Source organism: Orcinus orca, chromosome 17 (genome assembly GCF_937001465.1).
Source record: "Orcinus orca chromosome 17, mOrcOrc1.1, whole genome shotgun sequence".
Lineage (NCBI taxonomy): Eukaryota > Metazoa > Chordata > Mammalia > Artiodactyla > Delphinidae > Orcinus > Orcinus orca.
Window position 1 is genome coordinate 18,825,751 of NC_064575.1, and position 18,925 is coordinate 18,844,675.

The following is an 18,925-nucleotide window of genomic DNA, read 5'->3' on the forward strand; positions in this document are numbered from 1 at the left end:
AAATGCTCTGGAATTTAAATAATAAATTAATTTAAATAATCATTTAATTACATAATTAAATTAATGAGTATTTACCCCTTCTAACAAATTTTTAATAGAGCCTCTAAAACTTATTGATTGGCTAAAATCCAAAATAGCTCACTGTGATAGAAAGCGTACCTAAGTCTAGAATGTATTTTAGCAACATAAGGACACGTTACCTAAAAATGACATGTGTCATTATATCATGCTAATTATATATGCCATTTTCCACTATTATAACTATTTCCATGTCTTTTAGAGAACTGTTTTTTAATTTTAATTTTATTTATTTTTTATACAGCAGGTTCTTATTAGTTGTCTATTTTATACATATTAGTGTATATATGTCAATCTCAATCTCCCAGTTCATCCCACCACCACCATCCCCCCGTTGACAGATACTCTGCTCTGTGCCTGCTTGCTCTCACTTCACATATGGTGAGACTAGGGGCAGAAACTTTGCACAGCATTTTTCCAAATGTAGAACAAAATATATCTGGATATTTATCCTTTTGCTGGGCAACCAGAGGCTCCAAGCCAAATAGCCAGTGGTACTTGCAGTCCATGGTACATATTGATGCAAACAATGGCTTAGTTCCAGTTGTCACATATATTCTTTATATGGTCATGCTTAACACTGGAAATCCAGATATTTTTCTTCTGTGCTTCAGTGCAGCAGATAATTCCAGAAACTGGACAGGAGATAACCTAGTTTGCTGAACAGGGTGATGCTAGTCTGAGCTCTGCCCTATTTCTGACTTTCTGTAGCATGAATCCAAGCCTGAAAAAGTGATTTTTAGCTTGTGAGTTGCTCTCACAAAACAACTCTTGTAACTTCACATTTTCTGACATTATTTGCCACCAATGACATATATCCAGAATAAATGCAGAGAATGAAATGATGGCATCATAACTTATTTACCAAAGCTCAGTGTCTACACATTTCTCATCTTGCTAAAAGTGGCAGGAATTCACTATCAGGAAGGTTTTATTGCAACTCTTGATTCCTAAAACAATGATTCTTCTCTCTGTGTACTGGCACTTGTCTGGTAGCTTTCAAAAGTTAAATATTTGCATCTCTTAATGACGTACAGTATAACCCATATGCACTTAGAGGTACATGAAATATCTTTCTTGCTTCAAAGAATGTTATTCTTATTTAAAGTTTATTCTATATTTAAAATAACATTTAATTTTCTTAAAGTGTTTTTATTTTACTGCACTAATGTTGTTTACTTCACTCATGTTGTTTAGATACAATAAAGCTATGTTTTGTTTATTCCTCTACTGAATTTAAAAGTTTTCAAAACCTTAATTTGATACATAGTTGTTTGGTTTTTTGTTTGTTTTTTTAAAGACATTGACACTTTAATGTAGTTTCCTTTTTGGAAGTTCCACTGTAGATGGCAGTACCTATAGGAAGAGAGTGACATTGTAGCTCAGTTCTACTGAATTTAGTAGTGACATTGTAGCTCAGTTCTACTACCCTGGAGTTCTGGGAGATTAAGATTCCTCATTAAATGTAAGCAGCAAACCTAGGATCTTAGAAAGGCAAGAGACGACAAGCAGTTTCATTAGGAGAGTGGAACACCCAGAGCCAGAAAAGTGTCACAAAATTTTAAAATTGTTATTGTTGCTTATTCCTTCATTCAGCAGGTATTAGGAATTTATCAAATGCCAGGCACTGTCTAGGACCCAGCAGTAAACATAACAAACATTCTTCCTTTCCTGGAATAGGTGTAAAGATCCTCATATCCCAACTCAGCAAGGGGGCCCATGTGGCTGACAGAGTGAGTGTGGAAGTAATGCAGAAAATGAGGTCAGAGCTTTATCTGAGGAGAACAGATACACATCACTGTAGTCATTTTAAAGACTCACTCTGAGTCTGAGTGACAAGCCATTTGAGCCATTTGAACAGAGGAATATCATGGTCTTACTTATACTTACTCAGAATCGATTTGGTTTGTTGAGAACAGACTTTAAAGTGGTGGGAGGTGGGGCAATGGTGTGAGCAGGGATTCAAGGCTATTGCAACAATCATTCCAGCAACTGATGGTGGCTAGGAGTGGGATGGTAGCCTTGAAGGTGAAGAGAAGTGGCATGGTGTGAATCCACACTGAAACTCCTTTGTAGTCATGACATCAATATTGATAAATTCAAGGAAGCCTTGTTGCAAGACCAGTGCAATTGACTTGGCCAGCCAGGCAGCCAATAGGCTGGGAGTTACTGCATCTGGTGCAAGGTCTAAACCCACCCAAGCCCTGGCTGCGGTTTTTGAAAACTGGTGGCAGTTTCCATTCTGGTTTAAATATCGATGGGGAACTTTCAACTTGTACTGACTTCAGAGTGGTTACAGAGGTTCTAGAAATCAGCAGGTTACTGATACCCATTTTGTCAACCCAATTCCAAGAGATGAGAGGAGGTGGAAGCAAACTCTGCCTCCTTGCTTCTCAGGATAAAGGTGCTTGCTGTTTCTCCACGTGGTCTGCCCTCACCTCCAGTCTATTCTCCCACGCCCCCTAAAAGCAAGAGAAGGTGAGAACTTTAGCAGAACAGGTCAGTGGCCCAGTTCCTGTTCATTAAGTACCAGTTGCACCATCATGGAGTGTGTTGTTGGGATTTTATTCCATCTTGGAGGTAACACAGACAGATTTTGGATGTGGGGTGTGGCTGTACAGATTTTGACTGAGGAACTGGAAGTATTGGAGTTACCATTTTTTAAGACAGGAAAGGATGTGGATAGACCAGCTTTTGGTAGAGAAAGCTAGAGCTCAATTTTGGATAGATTAAATTTAAGATTTCCCTTAAATATCCAAGTGAATTTGTCATGTATGCAATTAGATATATATAGTCTAATCTGGACCATACAGTTAGGATTCATCAGAATTTAGATGGTATGTAAAGGCAGTCAAAGAGATGAGATCATCAAGGGAATGAGGACAGAAAGAAGAAATGTTCAAGAAGTGAACCCTCAACATACTTTACAGTGTAGACGTAGGGAAGGAGAGGAGCCGCAGCAAAGGGAATGGAGGACCAGGAAGAAAACCAGGGAAGCAACATGTCCTGAAAGCCAAGTGAAGAAAGGCAGAAAGGATTATCAACTCTGTTAAATGTTGCTTACAAAGATCAAATAAAATGAGGACCCTTGAATTTTGAGATATGGAGGCCACACTGGAGGTCTGATAAAACAGTTTGGGTGGCATCATAGTGACCTAGGATGGTTCAAGGAAGAATGAACCACCTCCTCTGGGCCAGGTGGGCTCTGCAGCCTTAACTCTCTTCTAACCAAAAGTTTTAACTTAGTTTTAGAAGAGGTAGTTTAGTTAGGGAACATATCCCAAACTTATAATTATGGTCAGTAGGAAAATGCAGTTTCTTAGCTTAATTGTTTCTGTAGTTACCTTTACTGAATGCCTTCATTAAAAGCAAACGTGGTCATTTATAATCATTTATAATCACAATTAAGAGTGACGTTTAGTTCAAGAACATTCTTTGCTCTCGTTCAGCTTTGTTCTTTCACTTACTTCTTTTAGGAATTTATACAACCACATAACGGTACATGATTTAAAATTTAAATTCTCGTATTTTTGATGATTTTGACTAATTGAATTAAAGTTTATGAAACTAGCATAAATCTATGCTCGTTTTATATGTTATTATGTCTTTTATATATATATAATATATATATAACATAAAACATTTAGTTCATTGGAAGAAAATGTGAAAATTGAAGTGGTAATGACTTGTCTGGTGAAGGTATTACAGTAAGTATGCTTAATAACCCTTTCCTTATTTTTCTAAGTATTTGTTGTCTTCATAATTTCAAGAAGTTACAGAAAGGCATTTATAATTGATTAAAACAATTTGTTATTCTCATTGATAAATTTGTGATTAGAAAACATTTAATTCAACAACTACTGATTGAGCATTTTTGTGCCAGGCACTGTTTTTTGGTGCTGAAGCATACATTAGTGTGTAAAAGGTTCAACAAGCTAATGAAAATAAGCAAAGTGAGATGATAGAGAATGATAAAGGTGGAGCTAACATGTTAAACAGTTGCGGAAGACCTCTCTGAGTTAGTGGCTTTTGAGCTGAGAGCTGAATTACGAGAAGGAGTCAGCTAAACAAAGCTCCAGAGATCTAAGCAGAAGGAATACTGGGCAAAAGGTCTTTAAGTCAGGAATGAGGTAGGAGTCTTCAGGGACCACAAAGAAGGCTAGGGTGGCTTAATTTTATTTAGAAATGAGGAAAGTGTTAGAAAATGAAGTAGACATATAAGCAGGGGCGAGAATTCCTTTTGGGTCATTGGTGAAGAGAAATTTGGATTTTATTTTGAGTGAAACGGAAGGTCATTGGAAAATTCTTGGCAAGGGATTGACCCGGTCATATTTCCTGTTTCATAAAATTACTCTATGTTATGGAGAGAGAGCTGCAGGAGGGTCACAGCTGAAAGCAGAGAGATAGTTAGGAAGCCACTGGTATCTTCTGAGTGAGAGATGATAGTGACTGAGACCAAGGTGACAGTGGTAAAGATGGAGAGAAGTGGGTAGTTTCAGGGTATGTTTAGATGGTATTGCTGATAGTTTTCTGATAGCTTTAATGTGAAGGGTGAAGGATAAGGATCTTAGATTTTTACTCAAGCACGTTGGTGGATAGTTGAAGCATTCGTTGAGACAGGAGGAGAAACAGAAAGGAGAAGGTGGCCATGAAATCAGGCGTTTCTTTTTGGCCAAGCTTATCTTGCGATGCCATGTCATCCTCAGTTGAGTTTAATGGTCAGTGGAGAGGTGGGACTTGAGATAAAAATGTGGAAATCATGTAGATGCTGTTAGGGACCATCTTAACTGACTGAACAAAACCATCTGAGAAGATTTTTATGGACGGAGGTTGAACGCCTTGAATTGAGCCCTGGCCCAGCAACATATGGAGGTTGAGCAGAAAGGAGAAGCTAGCAAAGGAAGCTGAGAACAAGTGGTCAGTGAGGTTGGGGGAAAAGACAGGCTACCCTGGTGTCCCAGAAGCCAGGAGAAGAGAGTTCAACAGCTTCCATACTGCTGAGGAGTGAAGTAAGAGGAAGAAAAGTCAACAATGGTTTTGTGGACACGGAGGCTGCCGGTGACTTTGATAAGAGTCATTTCAGGGGTGGAGTATGACCTGAAGTCTCACTGAAGTGGGAGGAAGAGAACGAAAGGTGGGGAAGTTGAGAAGGAACTAAGTAACTCCTCAAGATACCGTTGCTGTGAAGATCTGAGAAATGGAACTAGCTAGCGCTACACGGGTATATGGCAGTGCTCTTGGTTTTGTTCTTTAAAGAGCATGCTTGTAAGTTGATGGAAATGCACAAGTTGAGAAAGCACTTGACATGGAAGGGAGAAAATATAACTCCAAAGTCAGTTCATTTGTTTTGACAGGAAAGGCTGAGGTTGTAGGTGCACAAGCAGGTCGTTTGGTGTATTTCATGGAAAAAGAATTTTGATGTGAGTGCTTTTGTCTTTCCCAGTGAAGTATGTAGCAAGATCGTCAGCTGAGATTGAGAAGGCAGGAATGGAGGGGTGTGAGGATAGGATATTATGAAATGGTAATTTTGGAGTTACTATCTAAAGATCTCTGTGGAGTCAAATGTATGAGATGTTTGGAAGTACTTTAAGTTCATTTGGTTCACCGTGCTTTAGGTTACAAAATTTAATAGATAGGGAGGAGGTTTACTAGGGTATGTGTTACTAGAGTATGTAGTAGTAAAGTATTTCCAAAAAGCAGGAAGATTTAAAGTAATGATTTCTCTGGTTTGCCGTAGGTCACCCCACTCTTTCCAGCCACATCGTGTGGTGTCACTTGCTTGACCTCTGAAGACATTTGACTAGGCAGCTCCTGGAGATGTGAAAGACATTAAAGGCATGTTAGCCCGGGTGGGGGGAGGGCGGTGGATTTTTTAAGTATTCAGATAGTACATAATACAGATCAAGTACAGATACAGATATAGACCAAATAATGTGTTTGAGGTTCAAATTGCAGAGTGAGGTTAAATACACATAGTTGGATGGGAACTCTAAAAATTAAATTATGGGAATGACCCAAATATGTGACTTGGATTAGTGGGTTATTAAACTCACCAAATGTAAGAACCTGGAACTATGATCCAGTGAAGCTTACTGTTTTTTTTTTCTTTTAACTAGTTAACAGAATCAATGAGGTGCAATTAAGTCAACTGCTTAGATATAACTTATTGGGAAAAAGGCAACAGATTTTCTCTATTAGAAACTCATTAACCTAAAGGCAATATATGAATATGGATACAATCTACTTAATAGTCTATATTAAATGCTTTATATTTTGTTTCGAATCAAAGAAAAATTTGAAGTCAAACGTCAGGAAATTGAGTAGCAAGTGTTTTTCATGGGAAAGCAGCTAGGTATGATTTGGGGAATAGAAATAAGGGGTGCTTTAGTCTAGTGCCACTCAAACTTTACTGTGCATACGAATTCCCTGGAACCTTGTTAACATACAGATTTTGATTCAGTAGGTCTGGGTGGGCCCCAGTATTCTGCATTCCTAACCAGCTCCCAGGTGAAGAGGCAGCTGCTGTCTGGGATTGGAACTTTGAGTAGAAAGCTTTAGGCTCTCCGGAGAAAGCGAGGTCTAAATTAAGACAAGTTGACGCGAGGATCCAGATTCTTTCTTTTTCATCTCAACTCTCACATTCACCTTCTCCTTTTTATAGCAACTCTAGCTATTAGTGCAGGAAAATAGAAACTCCTTTTCACTCCCTTTCATGAAGTGCTTAGAAACCACAAAGATAAAGAAGCTTGAACAGTAAGAGTCCCCAAGACTCAATGTTTAAATCTGCTTGGAGGAGGGGTAGAAAATGACCCCAAGACTCAATGTTTAAATCAGCTTGGAGGAGGGGTAGAAAATGACCCCAAGACTCAATGTTTAAATCAGCTTGGAGGAGGGGTAGAAAATGAAATGTCAAATTTAGCTGATGGCACAGTTCTGCAGGATGGTGGAAAGTGAAGTGCAGTCAGTGACAGGAGAGACTCTAAAGGCCATGTGAGTGAGAAGGAAGTAGAATTCCAAAGCGAGCAAGAAAGGAGGTGGCAGTGTGGGGCTGGGAAGGGTCAGCTAGATCAGTTAATGAGCTATTAGATAAGACCCAAGAATGAGCATGGGAGTTACTCTTTATAACTCTCCCCTTTGCGTTATTGTTGCAACTCAAACAGTACAAAGTAAGCAAACAGTACAAAGTAACCATCTAAACAGGGGAATAAAATATAAAACTATATCTTATGTTTGCTGAAGACATGGCAAATCCAAATCTGAAATACTGAAAGATTGACTGATATGCTCAAAAGAAGCTACAGTGAGATCAGATGTTGTCCAGAGGCAGGAAACCAAAGAGATAAAAAGGGGGGGGGGGAGGGAGACTTTTGAATGAAGATGGAATAAAAGCATCAGAACTCCTGTCTAGAAAGAAAGGGCTGAGAGAAGAGCTTTGTGAACTGAATTCCATGAACGTAGTGAATACATCTAAACAAATAAAAAGCGGTGCTATTTCACAGGAACATCTGTACTGTTATTCCATATACCTTGGATTTTTTTTATGCTGTAGGGATCTTGCCAAGCCCTGTTGCTTTTGCAGATGTTAGAATGACTTATGTGCATCTCGTTTTCTCTCTAGTGAATTTCTGCTCTTCCTTCAAGACTCACCTCTAAAGACGAATCTGCTCTTGTCTAAACCCTCCTGTACGGAGTTAGGCGCACTTCACCCCAGTTCCCTGGCTTCCACAGCGTTTCCTACCTGCCTTTGCCTCTGTTATTTACATCCTTGTCTCTTTCTCTAGCCTTACTTTCCTTTGTGCGAAGGAACTGTGCTTTCGTAATTTTTGCATTTCCCCGGCTGAGAGGCTGACACATGCTCTAAGCTCAGTTTATGCTAGTTGAAAGGGAAAAAATGGAATGAATGAATGAAAAAATAAAAAGATGATTGGATTTTCAACAGTGATTCTAAAATGGGCAGAATGAAAGAGGATTTGATTTGTTTTGACAAGAAAATACTATTAGAAAGTTGCAAAAGCATTCATTTCAAAGTGTTTATGTTTTATTTTTAAGTACATTAGCTTTTTGGTTAGGGTAAAATCATTCTAATAAGTATGACAAGTGGCTAAATTAGCATTGGATTTTAGTGACTTTTCAGAGTTATATTGGGTTATGGACACTGCTGTCTCATGAAGTGGGGATGCCCAGACCCTTCAGCAAGTAGGGATAGAGTCTTCCAGGAGATACAATGATCAGAATGCCATGGCTTTTGCTGGAGAACTGTTTTCAAAATGTAAATCAGAGTGTGATAAGAAGTACAAATGAATATATTTTAAACTGTATATAAATCTAAAAGTATTTCAGAATAAAGCAGTAACCAGGAAAGTCTTCTTAGAAGAGGTACATTTTGAAATAGTGTTTGGAAGACGTTATAGTCAATGTGTGGTAGGGGCCGTGGTTGAGGGCATTGGATGATGAGAACCTTAACTGATAAGATGTTGATATGAGAATATGTGTACAGTTGATTCAAAGAAGAGGGCATGGCAGTCATGATCTGTGAGAACAGCTGAAAAGATGAAAATAATCTTGCTCTATCAAGTGCGACTCATGGCAGACTTGAGCAACATAGCCCTATACATTTTCCTTCTCTGCATACCTATGAAGAAGCATTTTATTTGACATAATTTGGTATTAGTTTGACTTTTGTAAGTTATACAGTTATTACAAAGGATTTCCAAACTTTGATTTTATTAACACTTTTTAAACTATTCCTCTGTGTGTGTGTGTGTGTGTACACTAAACTAAACCTAAACTACACAGGTACTTACTTGGAGGCTTCAGTGGAAATACCATCCTGGAAATTTAATGGGAACAAAGGTCCTGACTTATAGAGTTGATTGTCAATAGATTCAAAGCAAAGCCAGGCATAACTTACTCTAAACTTCGTTTTATAACTAACAGTGTGTTAAATTTGAATTCTAAGAAATTTACTTTTTCACTGGAAATTAGGTGACAGTGATTATCTTTTTTTAATCATTCAAAATTTGGGATTTAAATTTCTTCCTTAGTCTCGTGAATATTAACAATGTGCCATAAAAAGATTATGTGAATCACAGCAAATGAAGCAGATTCTTAGAGGAACAGAGGAATAAGAGAACATTTATTAAGATATATTAGGTATCAGGTAATATGTTAGGCAGCTTACTAATACACATTCTGTGAGTTGTTTTTATTCTCAGATATTATTTCTCATTAGGAAAACAAATGCCACAATAACAAGGATTTAACAGGAAAAAATTAATGAAGGCTCTGTATGCAGAGTTGTGGGCAGGGCTTAGGCGAGCCACAAGGATGGGGGACACCCAGGCGTGAATCGTGGTACCACAGCCTGGCGAGGACCAGAGCCTGATAGTAGGGCTGTATGAAAGGACACAGGTGCCATCACCGTGAGGCAGAGTACTCAGGGGATGAGTGGGGTTGAAGAGGGGGTAATACATACTTAAATTCACGTCTCACCGTCTTACTTCCTGTCCATGTCTTCTACTGGCCAAATTCAACTAGAACCCAGGAGCCAAGAGAGCCTGAAGTAACTCAGGGTGTAGAGTTGAGCGTCTTGGAACATAGAGTATGGCAGCAAGTGGCTGAGAGTGACTATGTGGGAAAAAATGAAGAATATTTAACACAATATTCTTTCTCAAATTTTCAAATAAAGACTTTGGTAAACCGTATTTTTTTTACATCATCTTCTTAGTCATTGTTTAGTTGTTGAAGACAAATGTATAGGCAAGTTCCTAAGGGACACCTAAACGTCTGATTGACCATGCTATGGTTACTAAACCAGCTTTGAGTTTCCTAGCAGCCAAGGAAAACAGGAGACCATATGGTTTACATAGCTCTCAGTGACTGTTTGGAAGCATAATAATTTATCGTTCTTGAAGCAGGAATTAGTGAAAACTTAACACAGAATTCCCAATATAGGAACAATGAGCAACTTACTATAGCAGTTTCATTAAAAGTATGTAAACATATGCATTTAAATGTTTCTTATATTAGCCTTTGGTTTAAGTTGAAGTAATGGTGTTAAATTTTAGGTTTCGGTTTCTATTTGTCCAAAAACTTTATCTTTTACTAATTTTTCCAAAAAGAAGTTTTCATTCGTTAACCCATCTCTTTTTTCTTTTTGAAAATTAAAAAGACATCCCCAAGTACAATAAATAAAAGCAATTAATATTTTATTTACTTGCAAAACTTGTTACTTTCAGTTTGCTATTTAAATATATGAACTGATGCATGCAGAGTGATTTATTATGAAAGTTTATCTTTCCTAGCATGCATATTTTAGGCTTGACTTTTAGATTAATCATATATCTATCTAAATTTATGAGCTATAAATAAACTAAAACATAGGTCCTCATTTTTATAAATTGGCTCAATATTTGTAGATGAAGACTTAAATAACTGATAGGTGGTACTGTACTTTCTCAAGTTTCCTTTGAGGTCTCCTTAAACATTCAGAATATAGTCTTGCAGATTAACTACTTCTCTCCTAAATGACAACAAAAATAATGAAAGCATTATAGTGTTGAATTTATCACAAAGTCAATACAAAGATAGATATATATGACCTTTACAAAAATAATCCGAGTTCAGCTTTTCAAGAATTACCTTTTGTTTAGCCTAGGTACATCATGAACACCCTTTCACCCGAGTTTATATCACACATGTATGTTTGACGCAGGGAATTTAGGTTCCTGTATCTCTGATCCAAGTTATTGCCCAGGACAGGCCAGCTGAGGCTAGAGATAATCGATGAGTACATATTGGCAACATATTATATGCCAAGTATATTAGGTGACATTAGGAAAACACAGAAAAAGTATGAGACAGTTTTTGATTTAAAATTCTAGTTTGAGAATTAAGACCGAAAGTAGTAGAAACAGATCTAGGAGAACATACAGTAATTGGTAAATTATATGTTTAAGAAGGTTCAGAGAAGGGTGAGATAAATGGAGTATGTATTGTGGTTGGAATGACTTCCAAGAGGAGAGTGATTGTGAACAGGACTTTGGTGAAAGGATAAAGTTTAAGTAACTAAGGAGGGGGGGAAAGAAAGAACAGTCCTGTAGGGGAAAATTTCTGATGGATTCAATGGCCGAGAAATATGAACAGACAGGTACTAGAACCTTGCTTCTTGAAGTATTCAGTGTATGGTTCTGGCACCAGTGTTAGAAATGTCATAACTTTTTGATTTCTCTCCTGACCTACCAAGTCAGAATCAGATCTCCTGATGATTTACCAGCACTTTAACGTTCCAGAGAGCCAGCAGTAGAGGACCCATGTTGAGGAGTGGGTTATAAGTGAGGTAGGTAAGTTATCGCCAGACTTGAGAGGGCCTTGGCAGGGAGATGAGAGATGAATCAGCAGATATTCTGTAGAAATGTAAGGATTTTGTTGAATTAATGTCTAGGCTGCCTCACAAAGACAATCTGCCCTACACCATGCATTCGGTCTATCTGTATAATATTGAAACAATAGGTTTAATTAAAATGATCTTGTCAGTTTATCCACACATTAAATTTTCATTCCAAAAATTATTTTAATTTTAGGAAAAGGAAGTGGCAATTCCCTAAATTATCTTTTTAAAGACTTTTAAGGCTTTGTTTTGAAGTAGATTTTAAGTAAAACTCTGCCGCATCTGCCTTGCATCTCTGTAATTTACAGGAGACCCTAATATGTGCATTGCCCTGAGGTAATGCTGCTGCTTTCTCAGTACCTGGCAAAGCCTCTATGTCCTGAAACACAGGTGTTCCCTTTGAAATCTGAGCCTCATGCATTTTCCCTGTAACTACAGTCTTTTCAAAGCAGGTGAAGCACAGAAGTTAAACACCTGAGGTAATATCTGAGTTGTAAGGAATGTACTACTACTGTTTTCTGTAGTGCTTTTTATACCAGATGACTTTGTCACAGAAACCTCATACACTCTTTCAGCGTAGATTGAATGATTGATTAATTGATTTCATTGACGTCTATTTCTTTGTTATAGTTCTGATAATTCCACCATCGGGGAGAAAAGAAGGTGGCTAAGATTTTATAATGAGGCATTATTTTTGGAATTTGAATCTGAAGTTTTGTGAACCGTCAAATGTGTTACTTCCATAGAAAAACAAATTCTTTCCTGGAGATCAAGTTATTGCTATTGAGAGGATAACACTGACAGCTTATTCCATAAGATTTTGGGATTGCACTTTCTGGTTTAAGTAGGAAAACAACAGTGATTTGGGAGGGATTTATGTTGTGACATATGATGGATATTTACAAACCTGTTTTTCCAGAAGGTATGACAGGACAAGAATTATCTTTTTTTTTTTTTTTGCGGTACGCGGGCCTCTCACTGTTGTGGCCTCTCCCGTTGCAGAGCACAGGCTCCGGACGCGCAGGCTCAGCGGCCATGGCTCACGGGCCCAGCTGCTCCGCGGCATGTGGGATCTTCCCGGACTGGGGTACGAACCCATGTCCCCTGCATCGGCAGGCGGACTCTAAGAATTATCTTTTAAAGGTTGTGTTTAGAAAGAGATGGCTCTATATGTCTTTGATTTTCTTCAACTGCTTCTATATTCATGAGCTGGTTGAAAAATCCTGGTGTTCCTTTTAGCTGTGTAGAAAAATTACGTGTGGAAGTCTGTGCCTTATTTCAAAGATTTTACCATTTGGTTTTCAGGACTAAGCTGAAGAGAGACCCATTTTGAACTTCTTACTGAGAATGTCTTCTTGTCGTATTCAATTATGTTGAAGTTTTACTGGGAAGTTTTATGGAAGGTTTTCAGTTGTATTTCTCTGTTTTGGACAATATTAAAACTTTCTCCAGTAGAGGTGATTCGGAAACAGTTCTCCTCTAGACTCATAATTTGAAGATTTGAAACCTTCTTGGCTTTGCAGTCTTGAAAATCACAAATCAACTTTTTCTTCTTAGCTAAGAAATAGCCTCTGTTGTCATCAGAAATATTATTTTATGTTTGAAAGTTTTCATGGGACTCTACAAGCAATACAGGGCACTCTAGAAGAGACTATAAGTACAAAATAATAGAATTTTAAAGCTAAAAGGAATTGAAGAGACTTACTCCAGCTTACTAATGTCAGAGACAAGGAAACAGAAGCCAAACTTGACATAATCAAAGAGATAAATTTGAAAGTACACAATTTAAATGGGAAAGAAGACTCTTCCAGGGTGTATCATGTATTTTAATTAACCTTAGTTTGAATAATTGGAACAAGTGCAAGCTTGGTTTTATCTCTGTCTATATAAAAAAAGGAAAGAAACACTTATCATTAATGACATTGCTTGCGTATGTCTAGAAGACATAGCCCTAAGGAAAGAGTATTTTCAATACTCAAAGGTATTTTCAATATATGGAAAGCTGGAATGGTATCATTACTTCTGACAGCCAGTGACTGCTCAGAACTGAGGTAGGCTTAGAGACATGAGGGTGGTTTTCTGTATGCATATGTATATGTCTAAAAAGACAAATCTTTGTGGGATTCATTTTCAGGTTTTATTGCAAATACTTATATAGTTTTTTAAAAATAATTTCATTGTTATTTATCATTTTTAGTAGGAAGGTAAGACCAGAGCTTTCAGCCTAGATTTGGATTTCCAGCGTAACTGCATTTTCAACACCACTGTGCTTTGATGTTGTTACTTTGCCAGAGAGCAATGCATATTTTAAAAGTCCATATTAAATTGCAAATTGTGTCATGGACTGGTGTTAACTGCCATTTAATTAAGATACCTAATAGTAAGATAGTCAAAGACCTTTTTTTTTTTTGCATTTATCTTGGAAATCCAGTAAAGCTGTATCAATTCTGCAAAAAGTTATAATGAATTAAAACATTATTTCTAGAGAATGGTAGAAAATCTTGCAATCCTATTTCTCCCTGCTTAGAATGACACTGAACAGTTATTAAATTATGTGAGAGTTTCCAGGCAGGAGATTATTTCTCTGTGCATTTAAAGGTATCAGATCATGCTGGTCAATTTCCTGTTAAAATTTCTTTGTTTACTCATATATTTTTTCATTGCTGAACTTAACTATATAAAATAAACTACTTCACAGCTTCAGTGTCACCTAGCGTATTTCCTTTGGTAGACTAACTATCATGATACCTTCACCAAGAAGTGCTTATCAATACCTTTGTGGATAAAGGGATTTCCACTATCTCCATCCCTACCTCTGATCTTTGAGGATTTATGTATGAAGAGTCTAATTACACAAATTTGCATCAAGCAGATAATATCACAAAACTTTACTTCATGTGCTTTAGTGCAATCTAAAATAATAATAATTAAAAAGTTCAGATTAATGTTTGACATATTTGAAAAAGAGTCTACTGTTCACTTTAGTTTTGTATACTAATATTTTTGAAGCCTCAGTTTTAAGAAAATGGTCTTCAGACAAATTCATAGTGACTAATTAACATTGGCTTTCAACTCTTGTTTAATGTACTACAATAATAATTTTGACGCTATAAAGAGTCAGTGATTTCCAGGACATGAATTTTAGAATTATGTAAATTTGGAAAGAGCTATACATTTACAATAATCAAAGAATATATTTGAAAATACTTAATCCTTTGTAAGAGAGAAGCTATTCTCAATATCAAAGAGAAAGAAAGTCATATTACTAATGACTGTTTTTGCCTAATGTATAGGGATACAACTTCTGGTAAGCTAGCAATATTAACCCTATTAAAAACTACAATCCTGAGTGATTTGCAACTGTCATTGTTATTATAATAGGATAACAAGTATTCTGATAGGAATATGAATTGTTTATGCCCACCATATTTCACAAACGATAGCAGTCAATGGAATTTTCTGTACATGTCTAGCTGCATAATTTTTGATTTTTACAAACAGTATTTTAGTGCTGAAACGACTATATGTTCCTAGGTTTACTTTTGAAAGTCCTTTGTCAAGGTTTAAGGTTTCTTATGTATACACACACAGGAAACGATAGGGCCACTATGGTGAACTGGTTGAAAAATGTCACTGGAGACAAAGTATGTTAATAGTATTCTAAATGTTTCTTTTAGTAATAAAACTTCAGTTAAAGACTTTACTATGTTCTCGGAAGGAACAGCTTACTTATGTAGATGGAAAATAGAGTGGTTTTTATTTCTGCACACCTCAAGTACCCATTCTATAAAGAAATGGTAATTTTAAGTGTGGCTTGGCTTTAAATTAGTCCTGGGTGAATAGTTCAGAGAGAAAGAATGAAGCCGGTTAGGCCATCTTGACTTAATTTGCAATCTAGAATTTAAATAGAAATGTATAGAGAGTAACCTGCATTTAAATGGGATGGGTATGAATTATTGCCAGTCTTAAAACATTATGTTGTAGCATAAAAATATACATTCCATGCTGTTGTTATGTTAAATGATGGTATTTCTTACAGGACAGCTATATTTTCAGTGATTTGTTTAAAAAGAATGTCCTTGATTTGTATTATTGAACTTGCCCTAAACACCAATGCTTGATTAGATTTTTCAAGTAATTACTTTTAAAATTGTCACTAACTAATATTTATTAAATATTGATAGCAAATTTTAGTTGTATGCCCTCTGCCTCAGTTCTTATATTAAAATAATGTATGTCCCTATTTTAATATTATAATAGTTAATTTTATATGCTCCACCCCCCATTTTTAATGGATTAAATAGAAGACAAGTTATGCTATAAAACAACTTATCCATAATATATACTCAACAATTGATAACTCAGAGGGACCTGAGTTATCGTCTATGTCAACTGACACATTTTACAAATAAGAAAACATAGCTTAAAGCATTTTAATGATATGTCTTAGATTTTTTTTCCAGTTTCTACACAACAGATATATAAACAAACTTTGGAAATACAGCATATTTGTGAATTTGGAAATGGTTGTATATCTTCTCTAAAAACGATCCATCTTTAATTTCGTAAGAAAAACTGACATCTAAGGTTGTAGAATTGTGTGTAAAACAAGACTAAATTGACCTTGAATAAGGGTCTTAAGGACTCCCTTGGTGGGGTTTCTTGCTCTGGGTCTCTCACTTGTTTGCAGTGACCTGGACGTGCAAACTCACAGATCTCTTGACTGGGCTAGGAAAACTCAGACAGTGGGAACTCCTCTTGCATCTCTGTCTGTCTCTGTGTGGTCTCTCCATCTTATTTTTTTCAGCTACCTATTTAGGATAGCTGAACTCCTAATTTGTGGACTCAGGTCTTTTAAGATGTGTGTCTTTAAAAGAGAAAGAATTAGATAGAGTCTGTATTTCCTAACCTAGCTTGGGAAGTCTCACAGCGCCATTCTGTTTGTTGGAAGGGAATCACTATCTAGCTTAAATTGAAGTGAAGGGGAGGGAATTCAACTCTACCCTTTGTGGGAAGAGTGTTTTAAAACCATCCCAGTGGTTTCAAGGCTTTTTTTTTTTTTTTCCATCTAGGAACGTTTACGTTTTTCTTCTGGTTCCCGGCTGCTCTTTGACTATGAGATTGCTGTGTTGCTAGATTAGAAACCTATGGATAAATATAGTTTCACTATGCTTATGACTAAAGTATTATATGAGAACCTGATTTCCAAGATTGAAAACAAAAATTTGATTGTCTCTTAAGGACAGCTTACTTTCCAGGGAACTCTACTTTGGAACATGTTTGCTTTTGAGAGATGACCATCTCTCCAACCTTCTGAAAACAAAAGGAAATCAGCATCTTACTCATTTTCTGGGACTTCAGCCAAATTCTTTGTTTCTTACCTAATTTGTCTGGGGATATAATGACAGCAAGTTGAATTATGCCTTTGCATATTACATAATACGTAATTATAAAAATTAGGTCTAACTTAAGTAATGAATTTAATTAATAGTATGCTTGTATTTGGCGAATAAAGTGCTTGCCTGATAAATACTTACTGATGTCTGTATCACAAAATCAGTCATCTTGAACATTTGATATTAATTCAAAGTGAAATTCAAGTTTTTACGAAAACCGGATACTTTTGCTGCTGTTAATTTTTTAGTGGCATGTAAATACACTTTTTTTGTGTGTGTTTTTGCTAGATAATAAAGATGCATTATAACAAAAATATACTTACCCTAATTTTGTATACATTTTACTTTTTGGCTTTGAAAGCATGATTTTATGTATTTCAGATCCACAAGTGAATGAGGAGGAATGTTTAATATGAAAAGATTATATGAAGAGTGAAGAAACTTCCCTTCCCCACACATACTTTCTTTTTGGTGCTTCTTTCTAGTGTCTTGTCCATTTGGCCTATAGTCATGATTAGGTTTCTTCCATCCTTAAAAATCAAAGAAAGTAAAATTCTCTCTAGAGCCTGGCATCAAATCTTTTTTGGCTTCTGCCCATCTTTCTTCTTCGTCTCTAAAGTATTAACAAAGTAAGTCCCACTTGCCTTCTCCACTTTCTCTTTCCAGTCACTTATTAACCTTCTGTGCTGTGATTTTCTGCCTAGGACAGATCTGAAATTGCTCTTAACAATGAATTAGCACCTAGCAGACCTCATCTTCCTTGACTTCTCTGTAACATTTGACCTTAATTGCCCACTGTCTTCTCCTGGAGTCTCTTGTCCTGTCACTTTTATAATTTAATCCTCTTTCAGTTTTCTCTTAACCGTTCTGATTCCATTTTCCCTAGTTCATCTTACTAACTCATTGTTTTTTTCTCCCCTTCAATTTTGATAACCCCAGACTTTTCTTTTCATTTCTTTTCTCATTCTGTATCATCTTCCTGAAGAAATTGATCTCTGAGTGAATAACTTCAAAATCCATATCTTCAGAGTGCATTTCTTTCCCCAGAACCCCAGTCATCTATTTCCACTTTCTACTTGACATATATACTGCATGTATCACAGACACCTCACACATCATCCTTGAAATATGCATTGAAGTGAATAGACATACACTTCTATTACAACAATCTATTTCTCTTTCTGTTTTTCTTTCTCACAGTTTGGTAACCTCATCAGTCTTCACCCTTTTTTTTTTTCCCCCCTCACCACCTTCCTTCAGTCATCCGTCAACTTCTACGAATTTAAATTCCTAAACATTATTTCAGACTGTCTGCTTTTCTCCAGTCTCACTGCTATCACCTTAGGTTGTGTCCTCATTTTCTAGTTCCAGGACTATTTTTCTACCCTCTTAACATGCCCAGAATCCTGTAATTGTGCCAATATTGAGTCCAGTTCTATCCAGCTCTTTGTTTTTACCACCACACTCACTATACTGCCTGATTTTCAAATTAACAAATTGAATATTAAACCCAGGACGTATGAAATTATTTCAGTAATAATTTTATAATTTTAAATATCACTTTATAAATTATTTAAAAAATATGAATTAATATTATTGAATTTTGTACACAAAAATGCATTTATATTTTATAGGATACAGATTCAATAACCATTCATGTATTGAGCAAATGTTTATTAACCACCTTGCCATATGGCAGACACAGATAATAGGCCGAAGGTACCAGCGTGAGTTAACTAACTGCCCCCAAGCAACTCACAGTCCCATGAAAGAGACATGTAGACGAATACTAACACTGCTGTGTAATAGCTGCTAAACAAAGGAGCATAACAAAGCTTTAAGAGCCCAAAGTAGGGAATAGCTTACTTCTAAGAGAACTGAAAATGTGTCAAGAATGTATTACATAAAGCTGTATTGTGAAGTAAGAGTTAGAGCCTGTTTGACAAATAATTGGGAGAAGGAAGTCTTAGGCAGAGGAAACGATGCCAGCAAAAGCAAGGAATAACATGTTTTATGACAGGGAACAGTATACAGAGATTTGTTGGATGCGGTTAGAGGAATC

General features: G+C 36.5%; 1 protein-coding gene across 1 annotated transcript in view; it reads left to right on the top strand.

Annotated features, from left to right (window-relative positions):
- The window catches only part of CRISPLD1 (cysteine rich secretory protein LCCL domain containing 1), a 43,940-nt gene that overhangs the window by 6,586 nt on the left and 18,429 nt on the right, over positions 1–18,925 (top strand). The window lies entirely within an intron of this gene.